General features: G+C 50.7%; 1 protein-coding gene across 6 annotated transcripts in view; it reads right to left on the reverse strand.

Moving 5' to 3' along the window:
• Positions 1 to 22,798, reverse strand: part of MICAL2 (microtubule associated monooxygenase, calponin and LIM domain containing 2) — a 219,157-nt gene that overhangs the window by 182,366 nt on the left and 13,993 nt on the right. For 5 of the 6 annotated variants that reach the window (XM_060159652.1, XM_060159651.1, XM_060159648.1 and 2 more), the window contains exon 2: positions 10,999 to 11,069. The exons of the other annotated variant lie outside the window; for it this stretch is intronic. The gene's annotated coding sequence lies outside the window, so the exon portion shown is untranslated. The remainder of the gene's footprint in view (positions 1 to 10,998; positions 11,070 to 22,798) is intronic. 6 annotated transcript variants of the gene reach the window in all.

The raw sequence follows: 22,798 nt of genomic DNA on the forward strand, positions 1-22,798 counted from the left end.
AGTAGGAAAGTCTAGCCTGGCAATGTCCACTTCCTCACTTCCACTCACCCTCTAATCTACCACAGTCTCATGCCCCCTCCCACACATAGCCCACCTAGGCATCATGCCCAAGGCCACCGCCAACTCTGTGGCTACAGCTAACTGTCACTTAGTGGACCTTATCTTGCCCAGGGTCTCTCCCATCTTCAGTCTGTGCAGACACATCTCTCTCTGAATGCCCCTGAAATTTCCCCAGATTCTGATCTGCACACTCCTCCCGTTTTCAAGGACCTCAACACACCCACAGATCAACCAATATCTACATCCCAATGACCCATCAAGCTATCCCTCTGTCGTGAACCTCCAGCTGCTTTCCAGACCTGTATTCAACTGCCAATTACACTCTTCCCCTGACTGTCTTGCAGAGACCTGACATGTGGTCAGTTTACCTTCCGCCTTCACCTCCCTGGCACCCCCAGCCTCAGTGAACAGCACCATCTGTACCCAGACTCTCACGCCACACCCCTGGAGTCACCTCCTCTGCCCCCTTTCCCTCACCTCGAGGAGCCAGCCAGTCACCAAGCACTGCCTCCGCAACAGCCCCAGTCACTGCCTCCTGTCCAGCCTCCCCTCTCGTTTAACTCTCAATACCTCCTCATACATGCCCTTCCTGCTTGCTCCCTCCAGTCCACCAGCCTCTCTCTGGAGCTGCTGCCAGAGAGATCTTTCCACCAGAAATGCACACTTGGTCAGGTTCTGTTGCTGTTTCAAACCCTTCAGCAGCTCCCTGAGCATCTTCAGGGTGAGAGCCAAACATCTCAGCAGAGCAAGACAAAACCCACCTTCCTGCTTCGCCCCTTGCCTGCTCTCCAGCCTGCCACCTCACCACTTCCCTGACACCACGACCAGACCTACTGAGCCATCTGCATCTGTAGCTCCCTAACAAACTGAACTCTTCCAGGCCTCCCTCCCTGTGCCTTTGCTTATGCTGGTCCCTCCATCTAGAAGGCCCATCCAGACTCTGTTCCCTTGGTAAAAACCCATTCGGCTTTAGGGCTGAAACATCAAAGGCAGCAGAGTGTCAGGGGTCCCAGTGTGGGCTCTGGAGTCAGGCAGACTTGTTACAAACCTGACCCACCACTTACTAGGTGTGTGAGCCTAGACGAGTCACCTAATTTCTTTGAACCTCAGTTTCCTCATCCATAAAATAGAGATAATAACAGTCCTGACCCCACTGGGTTACATGAGGATGAAACTCTGACGCCAGGCTAGGCGGTATCCTTGGCTGCAACTCTTCTTTGAAGTCTTACCTTGGTCTCTCCTACACTGTACTCCGTGGAGGTTCCAGTGACGGTTGCATACAGACTATCGCATGAACTACTTTTGGGTCCGCCCGCCTCCCTGGACCGTGAGCTCTCTGACGCCAGGTGCTGCATATCCAGGGCCTGGCGCCTGTGCCTCTGGCAATGGCACAGGTTCAATAACCACTGCTTGTTGGTAAAATCCAGTCAAGAGCAGCCACAAAATTCAGGCTGTGTGGCGGCGTGAACTGCGACTGCCCTTCCTCTCTGACCACCACCAGAATGACCCCGGGAGCCTCCTCACTCGTCTCCGGTTCGCGTCTTCCCCTTCCCGTCTTGTCTGCACCACCCCACACGGCTCATACAGCCCTCAGGGCTCCCTAAGCCCCACTGTATAAGTCCCAGCTCCCATGATGGGCTCGTCAGCCCCCTCCACGCAGCCCCCATTTCCTTGTTAGCCTCAATTCCTAAAGGTCTCAGGGCTCCCCTGTGGCTGCATCAGACAGACTGGCCCATGTAATGCTCCACATCTGGTCTCTGCATTCCTCCTCCCATCCCTGCTCAAATCTTACCCATCCTCTGAAGCAAAGTCAGGCCCTGAAGTACTAATTGAAGACCTACTATGTGCTGACACATATCTATATGCTGACACATATCACAGTCTATTCAGGGAATCAATTTTAAATAATTATAGTTAAAAGCTGCAGTAGAGGTGGGTACCAAGACGTGTGGACACAGAGATGGGAGATGGAGTGACCCACAGCCTGGAGAGAGGCTCAAAGAAGCAGCGCCAGAGCTGGATCTTAAGGGATGAGCCGGAGTTTTCAGGCACAAAAGCCTCCCCATCCCATACTGACCCTTCTTTCACATGCATTCTTCTTACTCTCAGAGTCTGTGCCAGAGGTCACCAAACCTGGTTCTACACCACACGATTCACTAGGAAGTGTCCAAAAATACAGCTTCCTGGGCCTACTCCCACACAGAATCTCTGCAGCCTGAGGTGCAAGGGGGAAACTGCTAGGCACTCTGGATACCAGGGGAACAAGCTCTGTCTTCCCAGCTTCTGAGAAACTACCATCTAGTAATTCCTAGAGACAGACAGTTATAACACACATGGGGTCATATGAGACACAGAACCGGCCATCTGGCACTTCATTTAGCCTTGAACCCAACACAGTTTTGTGCATTATGCTTTTCTGGACAATATAGTGTATAAACTTCTTAAGGAAAAGGCCAGTGTCTTTTGTTTCTTTTCTATTTCCCAGAATATTCAGCTCAGTTCTAAGTATGCAGTTGGCATTCAATCAATATTTAATCAAATAATTCAACTTTTTGTATCATGTCCCTTTGGACTAATTCACCCATTAACGAATTGTCTACTGATTTTTAGCTTTGTAATTTTGGTGCCAGTGTGGTGTCGGCTCCTAGTAGGTAATTAGTACATGTTTGTTGAATGAATGAACATTTACCGGTAAAAATTTATTTCAGGAGGAATGGAACAGCGCTCACTGTACCACCTTTAGAGTTCACTTAAAAGACTTAAAACATTTTTCATTTGAATTATAGGCCTTTAATTTCAGGATTAATTTCCTGATATGCAGTTATACATGCTTTGTTGTTTGTATTATAATTAATGTTATTAGCAATGTAAATAATACCTCTCTGGATCTTGGAGGTCAGCTGGCCTCTGTGCAGGTGTGCCCGGGGCCTGGGAAGGGGAGATGCTTGCCTGTTTCTTCCAATGAGGTGTCCACCCAGCCGGCAGTTCAGCTGGGCACACCCATTACCCCAGTCTCCACACAACGGCCTATCAACTGCATTCAACCTTTCCGAGCAGGTGTGTGCACATGCACAGGCAGGTGAGCCCTGCCTGAGTCAGAAAAGCCTAATGGGCTGTTCGAAACCTACTGACATGTCCACACACTTGGGAAGCTGGGATCTGTGATTTAATTGTGAAAAGCCCTGTGCTGCAGAAAAGCAGTCTGACAAAACAAGGATACGCGTCGGGAGGCTCCTGGGAGACACGTCCAGGCATGGGATTCTCAGCCAAGCGGGGACGGGCTGGGCAAGCGGGGGTCACCGGCAGGATGGACTCTACCTGGCTTTCGCCGGGGCCCACATTCCCATGCTTTGTTGCTGTTACTGTTCTTTGTTTGTATGTTAGGCTTGTTTTAAGCCTTGAAAGTAGGACTCATAGTCTTGAGTGGGGGAATTTCTGGATGTGGACGAAAGTTCTTCTGGCCCTCCCTCCAGGCCCAAACCAGGAGATAGGAGAGTCTGTAATTCCTTTCGTGCCCGGGACCAGAGGGATCTTTCCTGGAGTGCGTGCTGGATCGTGGACAGCACTCGGGCAACTCAACTCAGCCTGAGAGATATTCAGTCCTTTTTGCTTCTGCTGGAAAATGGGAGGGTTTACTTGCTGGTAATGTATTTGTTCCTATATTCATCCCACAGATACCAATTACCTTGTGCCGGGCAATGTGCTAAGTGAACACAGCTTAATGGTTCTCAGATGCAGCCTCTGCGGGGTGAGCAGGCCAGAGACTGACAGGGCGAGACAGCCCTGAGCAATGCTGTCTTTCTTTCACCGGACCCGCCCAAGGGGCTCTGTGCCCACGTCAAATGTGCCGTTACCAGGGGGCTGGTTCAGGTGTCTGAGCAGAAGGAGGAGAGAAAGACTGTTTGGGCCACATCCTTACTATGCAGAGGAACTGAAGTCTCCTATGAACTGTTTTCACAAAAGCTCTTTAAAACCATGCAAGGTTTCAGACAGTAAATACAGAAAGGCCTCTCTGATTAGGGCAGAACCAGTCCCTAAGATACACTCAGCTGCTGACCCCACTTCTGAGATGATTAGCTTGACAGGTTGGTAACAGCTGTTACCAACAACAAAGGCTGACCTGGAGGGTGATGTGAGCCTGTGTGAGGGGGGCCACAGAGCTGTGAGGGGAGGGACACCTGGCTCTCCAGGTGACACTCAAAGGCCACGTTCCTGTGAGCTCAGAGATGCTGAGACAAGCACTCCAGGACCAGCGACTGCCTTGGCCATTCCTCACTCGGTGGGTCAAAACGCCCCTCCCTGACCCACACCCCAACAGAGAGCAGCCCCAGGGAGGACCACAGAAGATGTGACTGAGCCAGTGAATTTTCTGTCAAGGTTCGGGAGACAGTCTCCTGCCATCTCGATGTAAGACATTTGGGTTGGCTGAATGAAGGCGCTGGACACTTCTCTAGGTGTTTGGGCTTATGTTCTGAAAAACACATCCCAGAAAGGATTTCCTCTTTCCTTGTAAAGAAACGAAACCCAGGGGGCCACAAAAGATGGACTGTGATACGAGACCAGGAAGACCTGGACTCCAGATCGCTCTCCGGGTTTTTGCTCCCCTCCCCTCCATGAAAGGTACGTCAGGCTCAAAGTTCTGCTTCCAGAATAGGTTTCCTGGGGCAGACCTCGGCAAGGAGTTCATTACAGAGGAGAGAGGCACAAGTTCCTGAAAGGCTCTCTCTCTTCCCCAAGACCCTCCTCACTCTAAAGGGTTGGGATTTTTAAAAGATTCTGGCTCACCCTCAGGGCAAATGATCACTTCCTAGATACTTTTGCCTTGTAAATATTGTCCGTAAAACAGCAATATATTTTCGCTGATCTTTAAGTAGCCTTCTCACCCCACACCCCCAGCTGCTGCAGAATTATTGTGTGGCTTTGTCTGGAATGCAAAGCAATCCCTGGAGAGACAGGCTGCACAGGAACCCACAAGGGTGTCTGCTATCAGCTTATTTGGCAAGAGGAATCTGAGACATTTTAAATATGAACTGTCAGTGTGGCCCATCCCACCCCAATGCCCTAGCGCCATCAATAAACACCTCCACTGGTTCGTGAGACACAAAATGTAGAAAATGGACACAAACTGTCTGAACACAAGTCCCACAAACATTTCTACAGGGAAAGGTACTTCAGACACCTGGAGAATTCATATCTGGAGAATCTCTGCTGGTCTGATGTTTGTTTCAACGACTCTCACATAATTAGCAAGTGTTTTACAAAGCCCTTAACGGTCTGGTCCCAAACCCCTCCTCCCCCAGCTTATCTCCCAACTGAAAGTTCCACTCCTTCTACGTCAGCTGAGAAAATATGCCCATGACTCCTCACTTCCAAGTACCGAATCAAGCCACATCTTTCACTTGGAAAACTCTCTGCCTCCTTCTCTGCCTGGCAATCTCCTACTTACCCCTCAATACCCAAGTCCCAGAGCACATGCTTGGTGCCAGTTTCCCTGCGCGTTGCTCTCTTCTCAGTGCTTTCAGAGCACTTGGTGTGTGACTCATTATGACACTGCTTAGAGCAGTGGCTGTGACTCTATACACATCTGTCCTGCCACCAGGTCAGGCCATGAACTCCTGGGAATAAAGGGACCAGGTCTTACTCACCTTTGCATCCCCACAACCAAGCCAGAGCCTGGCACTCAGAAGTCCCATCATAAATGCTTGATGCCTCAGTCAATGCCCGGCCCACTTGGCCCAGCTCTCCCTTCTCCATGCAAAAAGAGGCCGTGTGAAATGTGGAGCGAGGAAAGGCTTTAAGATCGGACCCCCTGCATCTGAGCCCTGGCCCCTGTGGGACGTGGGCTAGTTATTTAACCTGGATCTGCCCATTTTCTCCTCGATATAACAAACAGCCATGCTCACCTCTCAGAGGGCCGCAGGGAGGAAAAACAAGGTAAAATATGTAAACCCAGCGCCTGCTCAATGGAAAGAGCTCACGATACATTTCCTTGAGCTCAGCAGGAAGTGCTGAGCCAAATGGAGCCCTCGAGAAAAAAATCAATGGCTTCTGTTCTGGTTTACGTGCCAGCAACACAGCGATGGGGCGGACAGCCTCTAACCCAAAGCGCCCCCTCTCAGAGCAAGGGATGGTGCAGGCTGCACTTGATTCATGCCCTCAGCTCCAGAGTCTCAGAAAGAGGCATGATTAGCAACAAAGCTGATTTCTGTCTGAATGATAAACCCACGAGAGTCCACTATTGCTGAGGCTGGGCCATCAGATCCTTCATTTCCTGTCTTGCATTAATCTTTCACCCCAAGCCACACCATAAAACAGAATACTGCTGACCCAACAGTGTTAAATCCCTGAGTACAAGTCAAACAGCCCACATGTGAGAGAAGCCTCAACCTCGTGGTGATGTCACACCCAGGTTTTATTAGGCCTCGATAAACAAGGAGGTTATTGTGGGCCCTGATAACACCTTGGACAATCAAGCCCAGGGTCAAGGAGAGGAGTGGAAAGGGCAGTGGCTGAACCCACGGAGAGGAGGCAATATGGCACTGGGGAAATAGCCACTTTGTATCAGGTTTGTGATTCCAAGGCTGGGAATCAGGAGACCTGGCTTGCATCTCGGGTTCCACCTCTAGCTTGCTTTATGTGTCTGGTTAAGTCACGTCTCTGGGCTTTGGTTTCTTTACCCATAAAACTGGAGAAATAAATCAGATGATCTGTAGGCTCTTTCCAGCTTTCACGCCCCAAGATCATGAGTCTTAGAGACAGATCCACCCTCCTCAACCCTTGCCCTTTGTGTGTTAGTTGTTTGTCTGAGACATCTCTTAGCTCCCCCTGAGCAGCTTTCCACCAACACCACAATCATTATTGCTCCAGAGTGCCTGGTCACCCCTGGCCACAGAGCCTGGCCAGGGAAGAAGATGGTAAACTTGGGGCCATGTGTTTAAGAACATATCTAGTATCCTTTGGTCAAACAACTGGACAGAGTCCAGGCACCTCAGGACATGAAGATCTTGGATATCCCAACAACCCTTAAGAACCTGGGCTGGTTTCTTTCCACTCACAGGTTAATCCCACTCCCCTCCTATACCAACCTGTACCTCCTAGGTCCCCAATGCACTTTCAAATCATTAGACTTTTTTTTTCCAGGCTGCTTGGCAGGAGACTACGGCAGCAACAGGCAGTTTTTATCTGCACTCTGGCATATCTAGGGGTGGGGCAGGGGAGAGGCAACGCTACAAAGTCCAGGAGAAAATGCCTACAGAAGCAAGCAGAGGAGGTGGCAACCTGGAGGAGAAGACGGTGCTGATCACGAGGACAGGCAGAGTGGGCAGTGGGAGTCTAGGAGGCCCCTTTAAGATGCCACAACCCTCTGTGCCTCCCTTACTTCCTTAATAAGAAATCTGAGGGCAGGTGAAATTCTGCAACTGGCCCATGGCCATGCCATGCCGATGAGCTGTGAACAACCAGCACCAGATCGTGGGTCTTTTGACCTCAGCCTACTCTTTTTTCCACTCTACTCTGCTGACCTCGAGATCTAATTAGGTTGCTCTAACGAGGCCAGCTGGATCCCCTGCAGACTCTAAGCAACATGACCCAAGTGTCACTCAGGGAAAGAGCAGGCCCAGCAGGTATTTTGATAACTGCCTCCCCAGCCCCATGCATCCCTTCCCAACCTGACATGGTCTGCTGCTCTTTCTCCAGCCCTTGCCACAAAATCTTAAGGAGTTCAGAGGGGGAGTGAGAAAGGAGAGGTGGGCCTTCCTGTCCCTACAGAACCCTAAATACCTAAGATAACCCACAAAGATCTCTCTCCTTTGGTCTAGGGGAGATTGATGGGGATGAGTGGCAGGAGGGAACTGAATTAAGCTGCTGGAAGTCTGACCTGATTAGGCCAAGAGTATTCCCTGTGAGCAATGAGATGGGTCATCTGAAGGTGTATGATGACAAACAATAGGATCTGTCTCTGCCAGGGACCTTTCAAGACCAATGTTGGTCAGATCACCTCAGCATCAGGAGTTAAAGACTCAAGGAATTAATTATTCAGTGTGCGTGACCCAGTTCCCGGAGGTGAGGCTGGGTGAGAAGAGAACTCACTAGTTCCTTATCGTGGAAAGAAATTCAAATACTTCACAGGGTAGTGTTCCCTTTGCTGCCAAAGAGGATCCATTCATGGGTAAGAGTGACCCCACCCCACCCCCCCAAAAAAAGGAAAAAAATAGCCAAAGTTCACTCATTCAACAAATATCTATTGAGTTCCTCTTATGTCCTGGGCCCTTCAGAAATTTGCATATGGGTGAAGCTTAGTGGGGTATAAAGATGAGAGAATTTATAAACAGGAGGCCTGGGCTGTGGCCCAGCTCAGCCCATAGACAGCTACATTAACGCTGGGCAGGTCACAGCCTAAGTTAAACTCCTCATCTGTGAAATGGGAGTAAATGAAGATTTACTTATTATGAAGATGAACTGATCTTGATGAAATGTAGAGTGTAATGATGTGATACTGCACACTTTCCCTGCAGAAGTTTATAACCTGGTCATGTGTTGGAAGACAACTCAAGGTCAAGGTACCTATCTGGCAAAATTCACATTCTCTGTAATTTGGGCAAAGTGTATGTTTCAACCTGCCAGCGGAGATAGAGCCTGCAGTCAGTACCAGGATCCCAGTCTGTGTGTCTAGGAAGTTGCAAGAAGAGGCAGGGTGAAACTGGAAAAAGCATGACCAACCTGGTCCTGTATCATGTCTGGATGGAATGAATGTTTCAGGAGAGCCCTAAGATTGAGATGGGGGAAAAGACCATCTGGAAGTGTGGTCAATCAGAAACAAAACAAAATTCATTTGAGCACATAGAGGTGAGCCGGCCAGAAATGCACACACTTCCCTCCCCATACACATTTCAGACAATGATGGAATTGTCTATCGTTCAACCCTCCTCTATGTACGCACTCCACTTTCTGTGTTTCTCCGGGAAACGGGAGGGATTCTCAGGCCCCAGCAGGCTGGCTGATCAGGACCTCTTTGCCCAGACACTAAGAACCAGAACTACAAAAGCAGCTTTCCCCTAGATCCTGCCAACCCCTTTCTCACGCTGCTGCTCAGCATCTCAACACGGACTCCTCACCCTCTCCAGCCTCCCTCCACCGGGGATCCTCAGTGCCCACGAGGCCAGCCTCTGAATCCCCAGCCATGCCTGCCGGCTACCCTTCCTCTGGGGCCTGTTCCCTGCCCTAGCCTCACCCTCCCCTCCTTCCTCCCTCCACTGGGCTCTGCAGCCCCCAGCCACCACCCACCCCTGGTCTCACACCTCCAGGGAAGCTCCTGAGGCAGGGTCAGTTTTATTCTACCTTCCCTCTGACTCAGGGCATTCTGTAAGTTCTTCACCCTCCTGTGAATGCAGACAGATGGTCCCCAAATGTACTCTGACGGCTGTATACAGAAGGGAGGCAGAGGAGGAGAGAAGGGGTGTGGAAAGAAAGTTAGACTGGAAATCTAGGCCCTGCCTTCCAAATCTCCACTGGACAGCAGTGGGTCATGCAACCTTGAGAAAATATCCTCAGGCCAGGCCTCAGTTTCCCTATCAGGTAATGAGGGGTTTGCTCTAAATAACCTCTTGGGTTCTAATTATAAAATTTGGTTATAGAAACCAGAACTAGAACTAGCCTGGTTCACAGGAGATGTGGGTCTTGGACCTTAACAGCCTATAGTCTGAGAGCTCAGACCTCAGCCTCCATGTCTGTAAAATAAATGGGGATGACTTGACTACCCCTCCCCAGGTACGAGGCCCGCACGAGACAGAAGATAGGACTTCGTGAGCCATAAAGCCCTGAAGAAACCTCAGGGCTTGAACTCCTTGAGCCAACAAACACTGTTGCTCCCCTGCCATGTGCCCAGCCCTGGTGCTGCCCGGCTCAGACAGGGAGGCTGGAAGACGGATCCTTGCCTTCCAGGCTTCCACAGCTGGTGGGGGAGACGGACGAGTGGACAAAACTCAACTCAGCCAGTGACACACCTGAGATCTGAACAAAGCGCTAGGGGAGTGGAGAGGAGGAGGCCCCAACTTTGCTGGGAGAGTGCGGGAAGCTTCTCAGAGGGAACACGTGTCCTGGATGTGGAGATCTGTTCCGGGAGTTGTGGGACTGGAGCTGGGGTGGAAAGGAGAGGAAATTTTCAACTCTTGGACAAATGGTCTAGAAAGTCACTGGAGGGGCCCTTGAAGGCCAGTGGGAGAGTGACAGGCAAACATGTCTTTGAGGAAGGTCTCTGGCAGCATTGAAGAGGACAGAGCAAGGGGACAGAGTAGGGCCAGGAGAGCAGTGGGAAGGCTCTTACATAGTTCATGAGGGTGATGATGCCATACAAGTCATTGATTTTTCACCTACATGGAGTCTTCCAGACCCTACGCCTCCAGGCACCTGCTGAATTTATGGAAAGATACGAACAGCTTTGCTCTGCTTACAATGGAACCCAAGCAGAGGAAGATGCTGTGATCATATTTGCAACTCTAGGACAAACGGTCTACCATGCTTGGAAGTCACTCCCTGAAGAAGCTACCTGGCCAGATTCCTGTCTTGGCACAGACCTGGGCCAGCAGGAGACGGAAACAGCATCAGAGCTGGGAGTGGAGTCAGGACAGCTGAGAGGAAGAGGGACAGAGATTCCATCCACTCAAAGCCCACTGAGTCACATAGGTCTTTCATGTCCCCAAACACATCTCAGTCTCAATCCCTGCCACACTCCCTTCTCTGACAGCGTGGGAGGGCTGTGCGGCCTTGGAGGTGGTAGGCAAAGACAGAGGGCTTTCGCCAGCCACTGTTTCTTCATAGGGGTCACGTTCACTCGGGCTTGAAGGAAGAGTGCAAGCACCCCTATCCTTTCCAAAGCCTGAAGCCAGCCCCCCAGGAGCGACTCAATGGCAGAAAAGAGATCCACCACTGTGACTTACTTACTTGATTCTTAGGCATCACAATGACTGAAGTCAGCTCCTCCCAGGACAAGCCATGCACAGGTTGCCATATTCCTTTAAAAACAAGAGCCCAACAAGGAATGTCAAGTAGATTATCTTACATTACCGCCGCCTCTCTTCTCCCCACCAAGAGGTTCCACATGCTGTGCACTTTGTCCCGTAGTAACACTTTACCCAACAAGAGGAAATGGACAGAGAAGGTCTCTTCGTGCTCCAAGTGTTTCATGTGAAGAAAGGAATTATGAGACGCGTAAACACATTCCTTTGTCTGCCACTGGCTGGGTACCCTAAGGCTTATCACACCTCTACACAAAGGCTTGCAGAGAAAGTGAGATGGATATGGAAAAGAACGCTTCATTCGTTGCTCCAGTAAAAATTAAAAATGCTAGAATTTCTAAGCTTAGGACATGAGGAAAGTAAAATCAAGCTGGTGTAAAAACTTGGTAACAAGTCACCAATGTAAAATTTGTCATATTTCCAAGGTGGAAAGGTCCAAAATGCTGAATAAATCAGGAAGTCATAAGCGTGGACTATCTGATTATGGCTGAGTTTCCTAAACAAATTATGATTTTGGTTTCCAGTGACCACCCTAGTGGTCTGGTTACATCCCACTTCTTTTGCAGAAAATGCTTCTACACCTGTTTGGAAAATGGAGCCTGGAGTTACAAAAATTTTAAGGATTTACTTTCACAATCCCAATTTTCTAAAAGGTGCCCTCAAAAGGACAAAACTTAAGACATGTAAGAAAGAAAAAGAAAAAGACATGTAAGATTTGAGATCGCCAAGAGGCAATCGCCGTACTCCGTGGACTTGCTCTCACTTTGCTCGGCAAGGTGGCAGGGCTATTGCCCACAGAAACACGTACGCATTCTCTCTAGTACACAGAAGGCTGCATTTAGAGCCCAGGAGTTGGGACTCACTGTGCAGAATCCTCAGACTATTAATGGGAGAAAAGCAACTATTTACTGAGCACTGGCCATGCATGGAACGAGCACTGTTAGCGACCAGACATGCTTTGTCTCAGTGGCTCCTCACAGACAGCAATAGGGGCTTAGAGGGCAGAAGGCACTTGTCAAGGCCCCAGGGAGTGGCAGGACTCAAGCCCGGGCCTGGCTGACTCAGTGCTCACGGTCTCTCCCACCACGCTGAGGTGAGAGGTGTCCCAGCACCGCTGTGATGGGCCCGCACGCCCCACGGCAGCCACCTGGGCGGAAGCTGCAGTCATCTCCAACCCCATCATCATTATCAAGCCACACCTCTCCAGCCCGCGGCAGCTGACCAACAGGCTGGCCTGCCTTGGCCACATTCTATCAGCCTGAGCTAGAGGCTCTGTGCTGCTGCCTTGAGCCAGAAGTCACAGAGTCAGGAGGTCTCCACCCATCTGCCTCCCTGCTTTTCAAGGGAAGCTTTTGGGTGCAGTGGGTCGGGGAGCTGGACATTCTGGTGCAGAATTCTGCTATCGGTCTAGCCAGGTATGAGTACCAGGGGCCGCCCCTGCTCCCGAGATGTCAGGAATGGAAGCCCCTACCAACCCTGGGATGTTACTGAGACCAACAGCAGGGAACAGGGGCTCTCTGAGGTTCTGCCTGGGCTGTTGCATAGTTGGATGGAGGTGGGCATTTCGGGACCAGTCTACAAGGGCTAACCACCAGTCAGATTCCCACATAGGCCTGCGCACACGTTGCAATCCAGCCACTCCAAGGGCCGACCTGTACCCTCCATCTGACCTACAGCCAAACATGCTTCAAGCTCCCTTTAACTCCACTAAACCAGAAGGTCCTAAGGCCAAGCACCTTCCTTCCCCTCGAGGGGCCTCAGTTTCTTCAACTGCAAAATGAGGAGCTTGAACTAATTGGTGATATCCTCACCAAGGACCCCTTCTAACTGCCCCATCCACAGGCCCTGACTTTTAGAGACACCCACGAAGCTAGCCTATTGTTAAAAGGAGGGAGAGGGATTAACCCGCATGCAGGCATTACGACAGGTGGTCAGCACGTGCTATCCCGGATAATCCTCCCAGCAACCCAGTGAGGCAGGCAGTACAGCCACGTCACAGAGGGCAGAACTGAGGCATGGCCCAGCCTCAATCCATACTGACCACAGCAGCCTGGGACTCACAGCGGAGCTGGCCGGGGGGTCCATGCCCACGCTTGCTCCCTGACACGCTGCCCTTTGTCGTCAATCGGAATGAGGAAACAATCTTTGCTCTCAGATTTGCCATCATGCCAATCCCAAGCAAAGACGTATGAGGTCTCCCGGTCCCTGTAGGCCTGACTTAGGTGGTGCAGGAAAGGTTTCCTGTGAGCTTGAGTGACCTCATGGATCCCGAGGGAGGTGAGAGGAACTCTGGGGGCCTTCCTACTTCCATAGAGTCAGAGACTCACTGAGGAACCCCAAGCCCTTGGAACAGGGCCTGGCACCCACTAGGCACTCCATCAGTATTTGTTGAAGGGTGGAATGAAGAAATCCAGAGATTAGATGCACTGAGGGCTTGTTCAAGAAGTGTTAGGCATGAGTTAGTGTGAGACACACCAAATCCAGCTCAGAACCACAAAGCCAGCCCCTCAGCAGTGTGTGCCAAGCAGAGCTCTCCACGCCCAGCCCTCGGCACAGAGGATGAAGGCTCAGATGCTGAGCCAGGACCGCTCTTCATCCCGATTGCCAGGGGAGCACCTGAGAGAGCAAGAGGAATGTCTGAGTACATAGGCTACCCAGCAAAGTGTTCACCAGCACAGGCCCCAGAATCAGGCGTACCTGGGTTCCTGTCTCGGCTCTGTCACTTTAAATTAGTCAGGTGGCCCCAGGCAAGTCACATAATCTCTGTGAGCCTGTTTCTTATCTAAAAATGGGGATAATGTTAGTCCACAAGGCTGTTCTGAAGATGAAATGAGATAATGCTGTAAAGGACAGCCCGGTATTTAGTTTAGAGTAAGTGCTGGGAGATGGCATCTGCTGTATCGTCTGCATCAGAGTGGGCGGTTAGGAGCACACTGGGAGTAATCTGCTTGGGTTCAATCCCTGCTCTCCTACTAGCTAGCTATGTGACCTTAGGCAAACTGCTTAAACTGTCTGTGTCACAGCTTCCTCAAGTATAAAATAGGACTGATTGTAAAGATTAAATGAGGCCTGTAAGTAAAGAGCTTAGAATAATTTTTACTTCAAAGTAAGCACTCAATAAAAATTCATCTCCAGAGGACTTCCCTGGTGGCACAGTGATTAAGAATCCACCTGCCAATGCAGGGGACACGGGTTCGAGCCCTGCCGGGAAGATCCCACATGCCACGGAGCAACTAAGCCTGTGCACCACAACTACTGAGCCTGCGCTCTAGAGCCCGCGAGCCACAACTACTGAGCCCGCGTGCCACAACTACTGAAGCCTGCGTGCCTAGAGCCCACGCTCTGCAACAAGAGAAGCCACCGCAATGAGAAGCCCGTGCACTGCAATGAAGAGTAGCCTCTGCTCACCGCAACTAGAGAAAGCCCGCGTGCAGCAAGAAAGACCCAATGCAGCCAAAAAATAAATAAAATTCCTTTTTTAAAATTAAAAATATTCACCTTCTGCTTAATTATTAATATTACTAGCATCCTTCTCCCTTTGTTCCAATAACAGATTCCACCCCATCCTTCACTCACCGGCCTAAAAGGTAGGCATGGGACTCAAGATAGGTTCATCAGAGTATCCTTCCTCCTCGGCCACATTCTTAGGTACAAAGGGTGTGCGTGTGCTCCAAGCTGGGCCAAGTTCCAATCTGAAAACTCCTGGGGAAGGCCTGATCCTCTTGGGTCAGGTACAGGTCTGTGTGGGGTCAGCTGGGAGCTGCCTGTATCCATGGACTAGGTAGGGGATGCTGGTCCAGGGATGCTGGAGGTCACCTTTCTGGGTGTTCTCTTTCTGGGGCTGGATTCTGCAGTGCCTCCTTTGAGTCTCTGTACCTCCCCTAGAACCTTCCAAGGTATCCCTTTTTTTTTTTTTTTTTTTTTGTTGGGGGGTACGCGGGCCTCTCACTGTTGTGGCCTCTCCCATTGCGGAGCACAGGCTCCGGACGTGCAGGCTCAGTGGCCATGGCTCACGGGCCCAGCCGCTCTGCGGCATGTGGGATCTTCCCAGACCTGGGCACGAACCCGTGTCCCCTGCATCGGCAGGCGGACTCGCAACCACTGCGCCACCAGGGAAGCCCCCGAGGCATCCCATTTTTGCTTAAGCTCATTCAAGTTGGGTTCCTATCACTTGAAACCCAAAGAGTCCCCACTAACAGCAGCAGTCAACAACTAGCTGCTTTATCATCACTAAATCCCACCCAGGAAGAAAAGCCCGCTGCACACTCTCAGTGAGACCCAGGAAGCCAGGGAAAAGCAAACACGGCAGCAAGGCATCTCCACAAACTGAGGTGAGAGGAGCCACTCACAGCCCTTGGACCAATGCCCTTCCTGGGAGAGGAAGATGCTGGAACCAAAAAAAGTACATAGCCCAGTCCTGCGGGCCTGGGCTGGGAACCCAGCCTCAGATATAGGTCCCCCTGGCCATGAGCAATAGGAAAAGGCAAGGAGAGAAATAAGGAGACAGTTGATTTCCACTGGCTTCACTGTGGTACAGAAAAACATCTGGGCAGCTCCTTGAAACAACTCTATTTAGAGGGCGGGTGAGGGAAGAGGAATTATCTTGTCTGAGCCCTTAAATGACCCCTTCACTGGTACGATGTCATCTAACCTTCAGCACAGCCCTAGGAGCTGGATGCTTATCCAACCCACTTTCCAGGTGAGGAGACTGAGGCTCAGCGAGCTCAGCAACTAACTGGCTGAGGTCACGCTGCTAGTGCCTGCTGCCTGGTGCACTTGTCATGCCGCCTCCCCAGCACACTCTGATCCCTGAGCCCGAGGCCTCCTCTACGCCCAGGCACATCTGCTGCCACTCAAGGGAGGTGGGCTGTGCCGCAGCCCCCCATCTACAACCGGCCCCCACCCCACCCAGAGACAGCGTCCCAGGCACTGACAGGACAGGCAGCATCTTGGATGTTTCCTTCTCTGAACATGAGTTATTTCAATCTCCAAGAGCTCCGGTGTGATGTTAACAAGATGGCATGTATCTGTGGGTTTTACACAGGATATGCCTGTCAGAATCCCATGGAGAGTTTCTTTATTTGGGGGGGGGGGGACGGGGGGTGTTTCTGGTTTTTTCTCAGTCACTCTTCTCAAGAGATTCTGACTCAGCAGGTACAACTACAGTGCCTGACACACAGCATGGGCTGAACAATATTATCTTTTACTTTGTATCATGTTCTTGCCACCTCCTGGGCCAGCACCCAGAGAGAATCTGTTCCTGTTCCTCCAGGCCTTCTAACGGCACCCTCTTAGTTCCCTAGTTCCCTCCAGGGAAAGAAGCTCCACCTTCAGATGTGTTTTAAAGAGATTTAGAAAAACCAAAGCAAAAACCCAAACCCTGGCCTGGTAGCAAAAATAATCAGAACACGCTGGCTGGGCTTCCCTGGTGGCGTAGTGGTTAAGAACCCACCTGCCGATGCAGGGGACACAGGTTCGAGACCTGGTCGGGGAAGATCCCACATGCTGCGGAGCAACTAAGCCCGCAAACCACAGCTACTGAAGCCCGTGCACCTAGAGCCCGTGCTCTGCAACAAGAGAAGCCACTGCAATGAGAGGCCTGCGCACCGCAATGAAGAGTAGCCCCCGCTCGCTGCAACTAGAGAAAGCCCGCGCGCAGCAACCAAGACCTGACGCAGCCAAAAATAAAATAAAATAAATAAATTTTTAAAAACAGCACTGGCCGCCTCCCCCTCCTCCTCGCCTCCAGCTGTGGGTTGAGCACGCCAACCAGCACACACAGCTGTCTTCTTCCACAGGGCCCGGGAGCTCAATGCCAAGGTCTGCACAGACATAAACCAGTGGGGGTGAGGACTGTGCAGACACAGACATTGGCTGGTACCAGAGGAGACTCAGCTGGAGAAGGAAGCGGCAGCTTCCAACGTTTTCTGGAGAAAAACTGGAAACCATGATCTGAGATGATGTGAAAAGCATCCTGACTACAGTAATGTTGTCAGGGCCCCGGCTGCACCCGTGGGTGTGGGACAGCTCAGTAAGCCATTCCAGAGGAGCCTCACCCACTGACCCTCACAGGACCCACACTTCACAATGGCACACGCTACCCAGAGCCTCCCTGCAGGCTAACGGTTTTTGTTTGCTTTCCAGCAGCTGGGTTCAGGCAGAGCCTGCCCCAGTCGTGGGAGATTATCCAGGCAAGTATTTCCCTTAGTGTTCTTATTCTTTTCATAGCTTTATTCTCTGCAATTTAAAAATAAATACATTAATTAAAAGGAACTGGCTGGTGCCCTGGTCCGGGAAGATCCCACATGCCGCGGAGCGGCTAGGCCTGTGAGCCATGGCCGCTGAGCCTGCGCGTCCGGAGCCTGTGCTCTGCAACGGGAGAGGCCATAAGAGGCCCTCGTACCACAAAAAAAAAAAAAAAAAAAAAAAAAAAAGGAACTGACTGGTTTGCCCTCAGGGCACGATTTGCTTTCCCTCCTCCCTGGCTGGGTGCAAAGATGCACCATGCTCCTCAGCACTGCCTGGCCTTGGAATGGTATGCAGTAGCGAGCCATGGGCAAGCTGATCAGCTAGACATCTGAAAGGGGATGGAGTGCTCAAGGGGGTCCCATCTCCTGCTGCTCCTGGTTCCCAGAAAATCAGCCAGGAAATGGGCTTCCCTGGTGGCGCAGTGGTTGAGAGTCCGCCTGCCGAGGCAGGGGACACGGGTTCGTGCCCTGGTCCGCGAAGATCCCACATGCCGCGGAGCGGCTGGGCCCATGAGCCATGGCCGCTGAGCCTGCACGTCCGGAGCCTGTGCTCCGCAACGGGAGAGGCCACAACAGTGAGAGGCCCGCGTACTGCAAAAAAATCAGCCAGGAAAAATCATTCAATAAACATTTGCTGAGTTTCATGGCTAAAACTGTGAAGAATACCAAAAAGCATAGGGACTAGGGGTCTGAACTTGGGAAGCAGCGGCAGCAGCAGGAGGAACAGTGCCTCAGGGCCAGCCAGCACTTGGGCTTGAATGCCAGCCTCACTGTTTGTGCATACTAAGACCTTGGGGGGATGATGTCTACCTTATAAAACTAGAGTGTGGATTAACTAAGATGATACGTGTCAAAGAGTAACAAAGGCTGCCACGTGTTAGCCATTTACTATGAGGCAGGAACTGTGTGCTTAGTGCTTTATGTGGATTATCTCACCAGATACTTACAACTTCCCTGTGAAACAGGCACCATATCCTCAAGTTCAGATGAGGAAACTGAGACTCAGAGAAATCAAAGCACCTACCCAAAGCCACAGAGCTCATAAGAACCAGCGCTAGAACACACACCCAGGCCCATCAGACTTCAAAGTCCTAGTCCCTGCTCTGCTGCCTGCTGTCTGACAGGTGCTCAAAACACATTATGTAACATGTAAATGCTGAACTGGGGGCTGCTGGCTCCCCACCAAGGAGGCATATGGAGAAAAGAGGGGGAGTTTTGGCTGAGAGGGTTTAGGAAACCTTTCTGAAGTAGGCAGAGCTGAATCTCAGCCTTGGAGGGTGAGGATGGAGACAGGCCAAGGAGAAATGGAAAGCACTAGAGACTCGGAAAACCAATGCAAAGAGCTGAAGGCAGGGGTGACCCAGGCAGGCAGGCAGAGAGAGGCAGCAGACATTGGCCAGGCTGGAGGAAGAGAGACAGGGTTATGGGCACCTGAGCTGTTACGTTGGTGGCCGTTCTACCCGAGAACTTTCTCACCCACACTCCAGAGATGCTCCTCTGACTGCTCCTTTGGTCACACAATCACAGAGGGAATCAAAACCCATGATTATAAAGGCCCAATAACCCCTCCCTCCCCACAGCAGCCTTAGAACCCAGATGGAGGAGCAGATGTTTTTGTCAACTCCCAGCCTGTGCTGCTGTGCTGACCTGCCAGACCCAGATTCTAGGTCGAGCTCCAGGACACTGGGAATCTGAACACTGCCATATGCACTGAAGTATCACCACTGCCCCCCTGGCATTCAAGGTTCCCAGGAGGGAGAAGAGGGCACGGGTCAAAAGGAGGCTGTGGTGCATAAGCTCCTCATGGCAGAGTTCCTGTCTCACTGGACTTCATATTCCCGGGATGTTGCAGGTACTTTTTCAATAACCTGAACCAAGTGGAAAATTCTTCCACTTAAGAAACAACACTAGAGTTTGATAAGTCTGGATTACAGTCCATCCTGGAGCCCTGGGTCTAGTCCCACCTTAGCTGGAAGGACCACTTGCCTGTTTGTCTCCTGAAAAGAAAGTGCCCCACCCCCAGCAGCCCCCTGCACCCTGGATGTGGTTCTGAGCCCTGAACCTAGTGCCTGCTCTTCCCCCTGGGTGAAGCCGGGGATGCCGGACTCCTCCACCTCTGAGTGCAGGTTCCCCCCTCACCCACCAGACCCCCCACCTCCACCCCGGGCACGTCTGCTCCAAAATGCCAAAAGCTACAACGCCCTCCCACTGCCTCAGCTCCCCACCAAGCTTGGACCCACGGAGAAGGGAGAATGGGGTTGAGATGATTTAAGCAACTTTGATCACTGGCTCAGCTCAAGCCCACCATCATGTGCTTTTTTGGAAGTAACAGGACCTGCAGGAGGGAGAGGATAAAAGTAGAACTGCAGAAAAGTCTGGTGGTCACATGGTCTCCTCCCCACCCTCCTCAGAAGAGCAAAGGGGAAATGATGAAGGGCTTTGCAGGGATGGTCAACCTGAGCCTCCAGACGGAGGCTGCCTGGGACGGCCATGGGCACCTGGGTCACTACCTTCCACGCACGAGTCATGGGCATATTACTTAACTCTGCCAAGGCTCAATCTCCTTACCTAGTAAATGGAGATAATAACCAATGACCACACAGGATGACTGTGAAGACTGAGTGAAATGTGAATGTGAACGTGCTTGGCAAACTGTAAAGCGCCCTTAGAAACGGCAGACATTTCCCACAGTCTTGGGAGGTGGGGGGCTTCAGGTCAGAATATTCGGCTGCAAGGGAAATGGGAAACTGGGAATCCATTCCAGTCGGCAAACCTTCCAGGACAAGGCACAAGTCTCCAGGGATTGCAAAAACACTGATCGAGACCTATTGCCCAGTCTCAAGCACTCACTGTCAGGTGAGGGGAAAGCTACATTTGCACCATAAGGCAAAATAAAAATGTGTTACTGGAAGGAGAGTGTGGAGAGGATAGGACATTTTATTCTGGCCTCAGAGGTCAGGGAGGCTTTTGTAATAATATTATAACATTATAATTATTAGCGTAATATTAAGTCTTTGTGAGTGCTTGCTATGTACGGCAGTTCTAAGTATTCGCATGGCCCATCTCATTTAATTCTCATAAAAAGCCTGTGAATGGGTTCACAGATGACAAAACTGAGGCACAGAGAAATTCACTCCTCTCTTGGCCTCACAGAGCTGGTAAATGGCGGAACTGGAATTTGAAGCCGTCAGACTCTGCTCCTCCAGCACATGAGGGGCGTGGTCAGCCAAGACAGATCTCAGACTCTCTAGGCAGCTGAAAGGCTCTGATAAGGCCTGCAGGGATGAGTCACTGAGGGAGGGCGCTGACTCACTCATGGCCTCGCCTGCTCCTGGGCAACTCTGACTGCTGGGCCAGGGTTTCCACTCTGACACTGCCCCTGGTCTGTCCTGGAAGTTGGCCACACCTCTGCACTCCCCAAGGCTCCATATGGGCACCAAATACCAAGGGAGGCTGATGTAAGAACCTGTATGTCAATGTACATTTATATAACAGGTCACTTATGAAGGAACTTCTTCTTATTGTAAAAGGTAGTCAATATCAGAGGGAAAAGAATTCGCAACTTCCGGCTCCGCCACTTACTCTGCTGTGTGACCTCAGGCAAATCTTAGCCTCTCTGAGCCTCAGCTTCTTCATCAGTAAGATGTGGTTAATAGTGTTTATCTCAGGCAGTTGTTGCAAAGATGAAATGAGATAATATGTCTAGTGCAGCACCTGGCACACCATAAATTTAATACGTTACGGTTGAATCAGATGACTCTACAAAGGGTTTCCACTGGCAAATTATTTTCTTCACAATAATATTTGGTGGTAATAGTAGTCCTTTTAATTAGTATTCATCTGCCTCTAAGCTAAATCCATTACATGCTTTACCTCATTTAATCCTTAAAAGCATCATTTTCTTCATCTGATGTAGCTTTACGACAACAGAAAGAATATGTCCGACACATTAATTTTACTCATACATACACATATAGGGAGAGAGAAACAAGACTGTCAAACAAGCTGATATACTATAATATACAAACTTACTATATGCCCGGTACTGTTCTGAGCACTCTACATTCAATAACCTATCTCGCCCTCTTTAAAATGTGCCTATAAGGTAAGTACTGTTTTGCCCTCATTCTACAGATATGGAGCTTGAGGCACAGAGAGGTTAAATAACTTGCCCAAGGTCACTCAGCCAGGATTCAAACCCAGAATAATGAAAGAATACTAAAGTAATGAAAGAAAAGTCACAGCAAGAATGTTTAAGCCCCACATTCTAAGAACTTCGGGGCTTTCTTGTCGCTCCCCTCCCCACCTAAGCTCTGCCATCATCCCCCTTCTGCCAGTTCCACTCTCACCCTCACCCCTGTCCCATTGTTCTTGCTCCCTAGCTCTGCCCCACTGCTCCCAGGTAGGCAATGTCAAACTAATGGACTTTGTTAGGCCCTGGTCCTCTCCTCCTGGTATCTCAGCTTCTCTGCCTCAGCCCCCTATATCCCATCCTCTACAAAGCCACTAGGGACATCTTCCCATATGTGGCACTCCTCTGCTCAAGAACACTCTACGGGTCCCTCCTGCCGAGAGCTGAAGACCCCAGTGGGTTGAAGAGGATCAATGAAGGACTCAAGACCCCCACAGGATCTGTCTGGCCTGGCATCTTTCCCTCTGGCCCCAGACTTCTCACTTGCTGGTTTATAAGTCCCAGCACAGGGCGAGTCCGTGAGGCCTTTCCTGACCACCCTATTTAAACTTACAGCCCTCCCCGCAACTGCTTCCTTCCACATGCACCCAGCACACTCTAGCTTCCTCCCTGCTCTAGTGTTCTGCAGCCCCCTCTCATCACCTGGCCTCACACATTAACTTAAGTCTTTATTGTCTCTCTCTCCCTCCTAGAAGTTCCACGTGGCAAGGGATTTTACCCTATTTTTTTCCTGCTGTAACTGCAGCACCTAGAACAGTTTCTGGCACAGAGTAAGAACTCACAAGTACCTGCTGAATGAACAAATGAATGAATGAATACACATTTAAAATGTCTAAGAAGCAAGTGTCCAAACAGAATAATGGTGGGGGTGTGGCTAGCATGCTTCTGGGCCTCCTCTCTGCTCCTGAGAACATTTCTGGAGGACAGGCCTAGATTAAAATGTCTAGAGGTCAAAGCCTTCCTAGGATTTACAAGAGTTCCCTATAAGACCCTGGGTCCTCATCCTCCCATCCCTGTTCTGAACGTTCACACACATATACACATGCACAAGCACACACACACACACACACACACACACACACACACACACACAATCTATCATATTGAAGGCAGTCTGCATCTCTCCTAAACTCCTCTGCCCAGCCTCATTTCCCTCTGAGACCCACCTTCAAACCAGGCCATTTCCCACTTCTCCTGGCCTGAACACCACCTAGAGGTGCTCTCATCTTCCTCCCACTTATCCATCTGCACTTCACCTACTCTTCAAGATACAGATCAAATGTAGC

The sequence above is a fragment of the Lagenorhynchus albirostris genome, chromosome 9 (genome assembly GCF_949774975.1).
Source record: "Lagenorhynchus albirostris chromosome 9, mLagAlb1.1, whole genome shotgun sequence".
Taxonomy (NCBI): Eukaryota; Metazoa; Chordata; class Mammalia; order Artiodactyla; family Delphinidae; genus Lagenorhynchus; species Lagenorhynchus albirostris.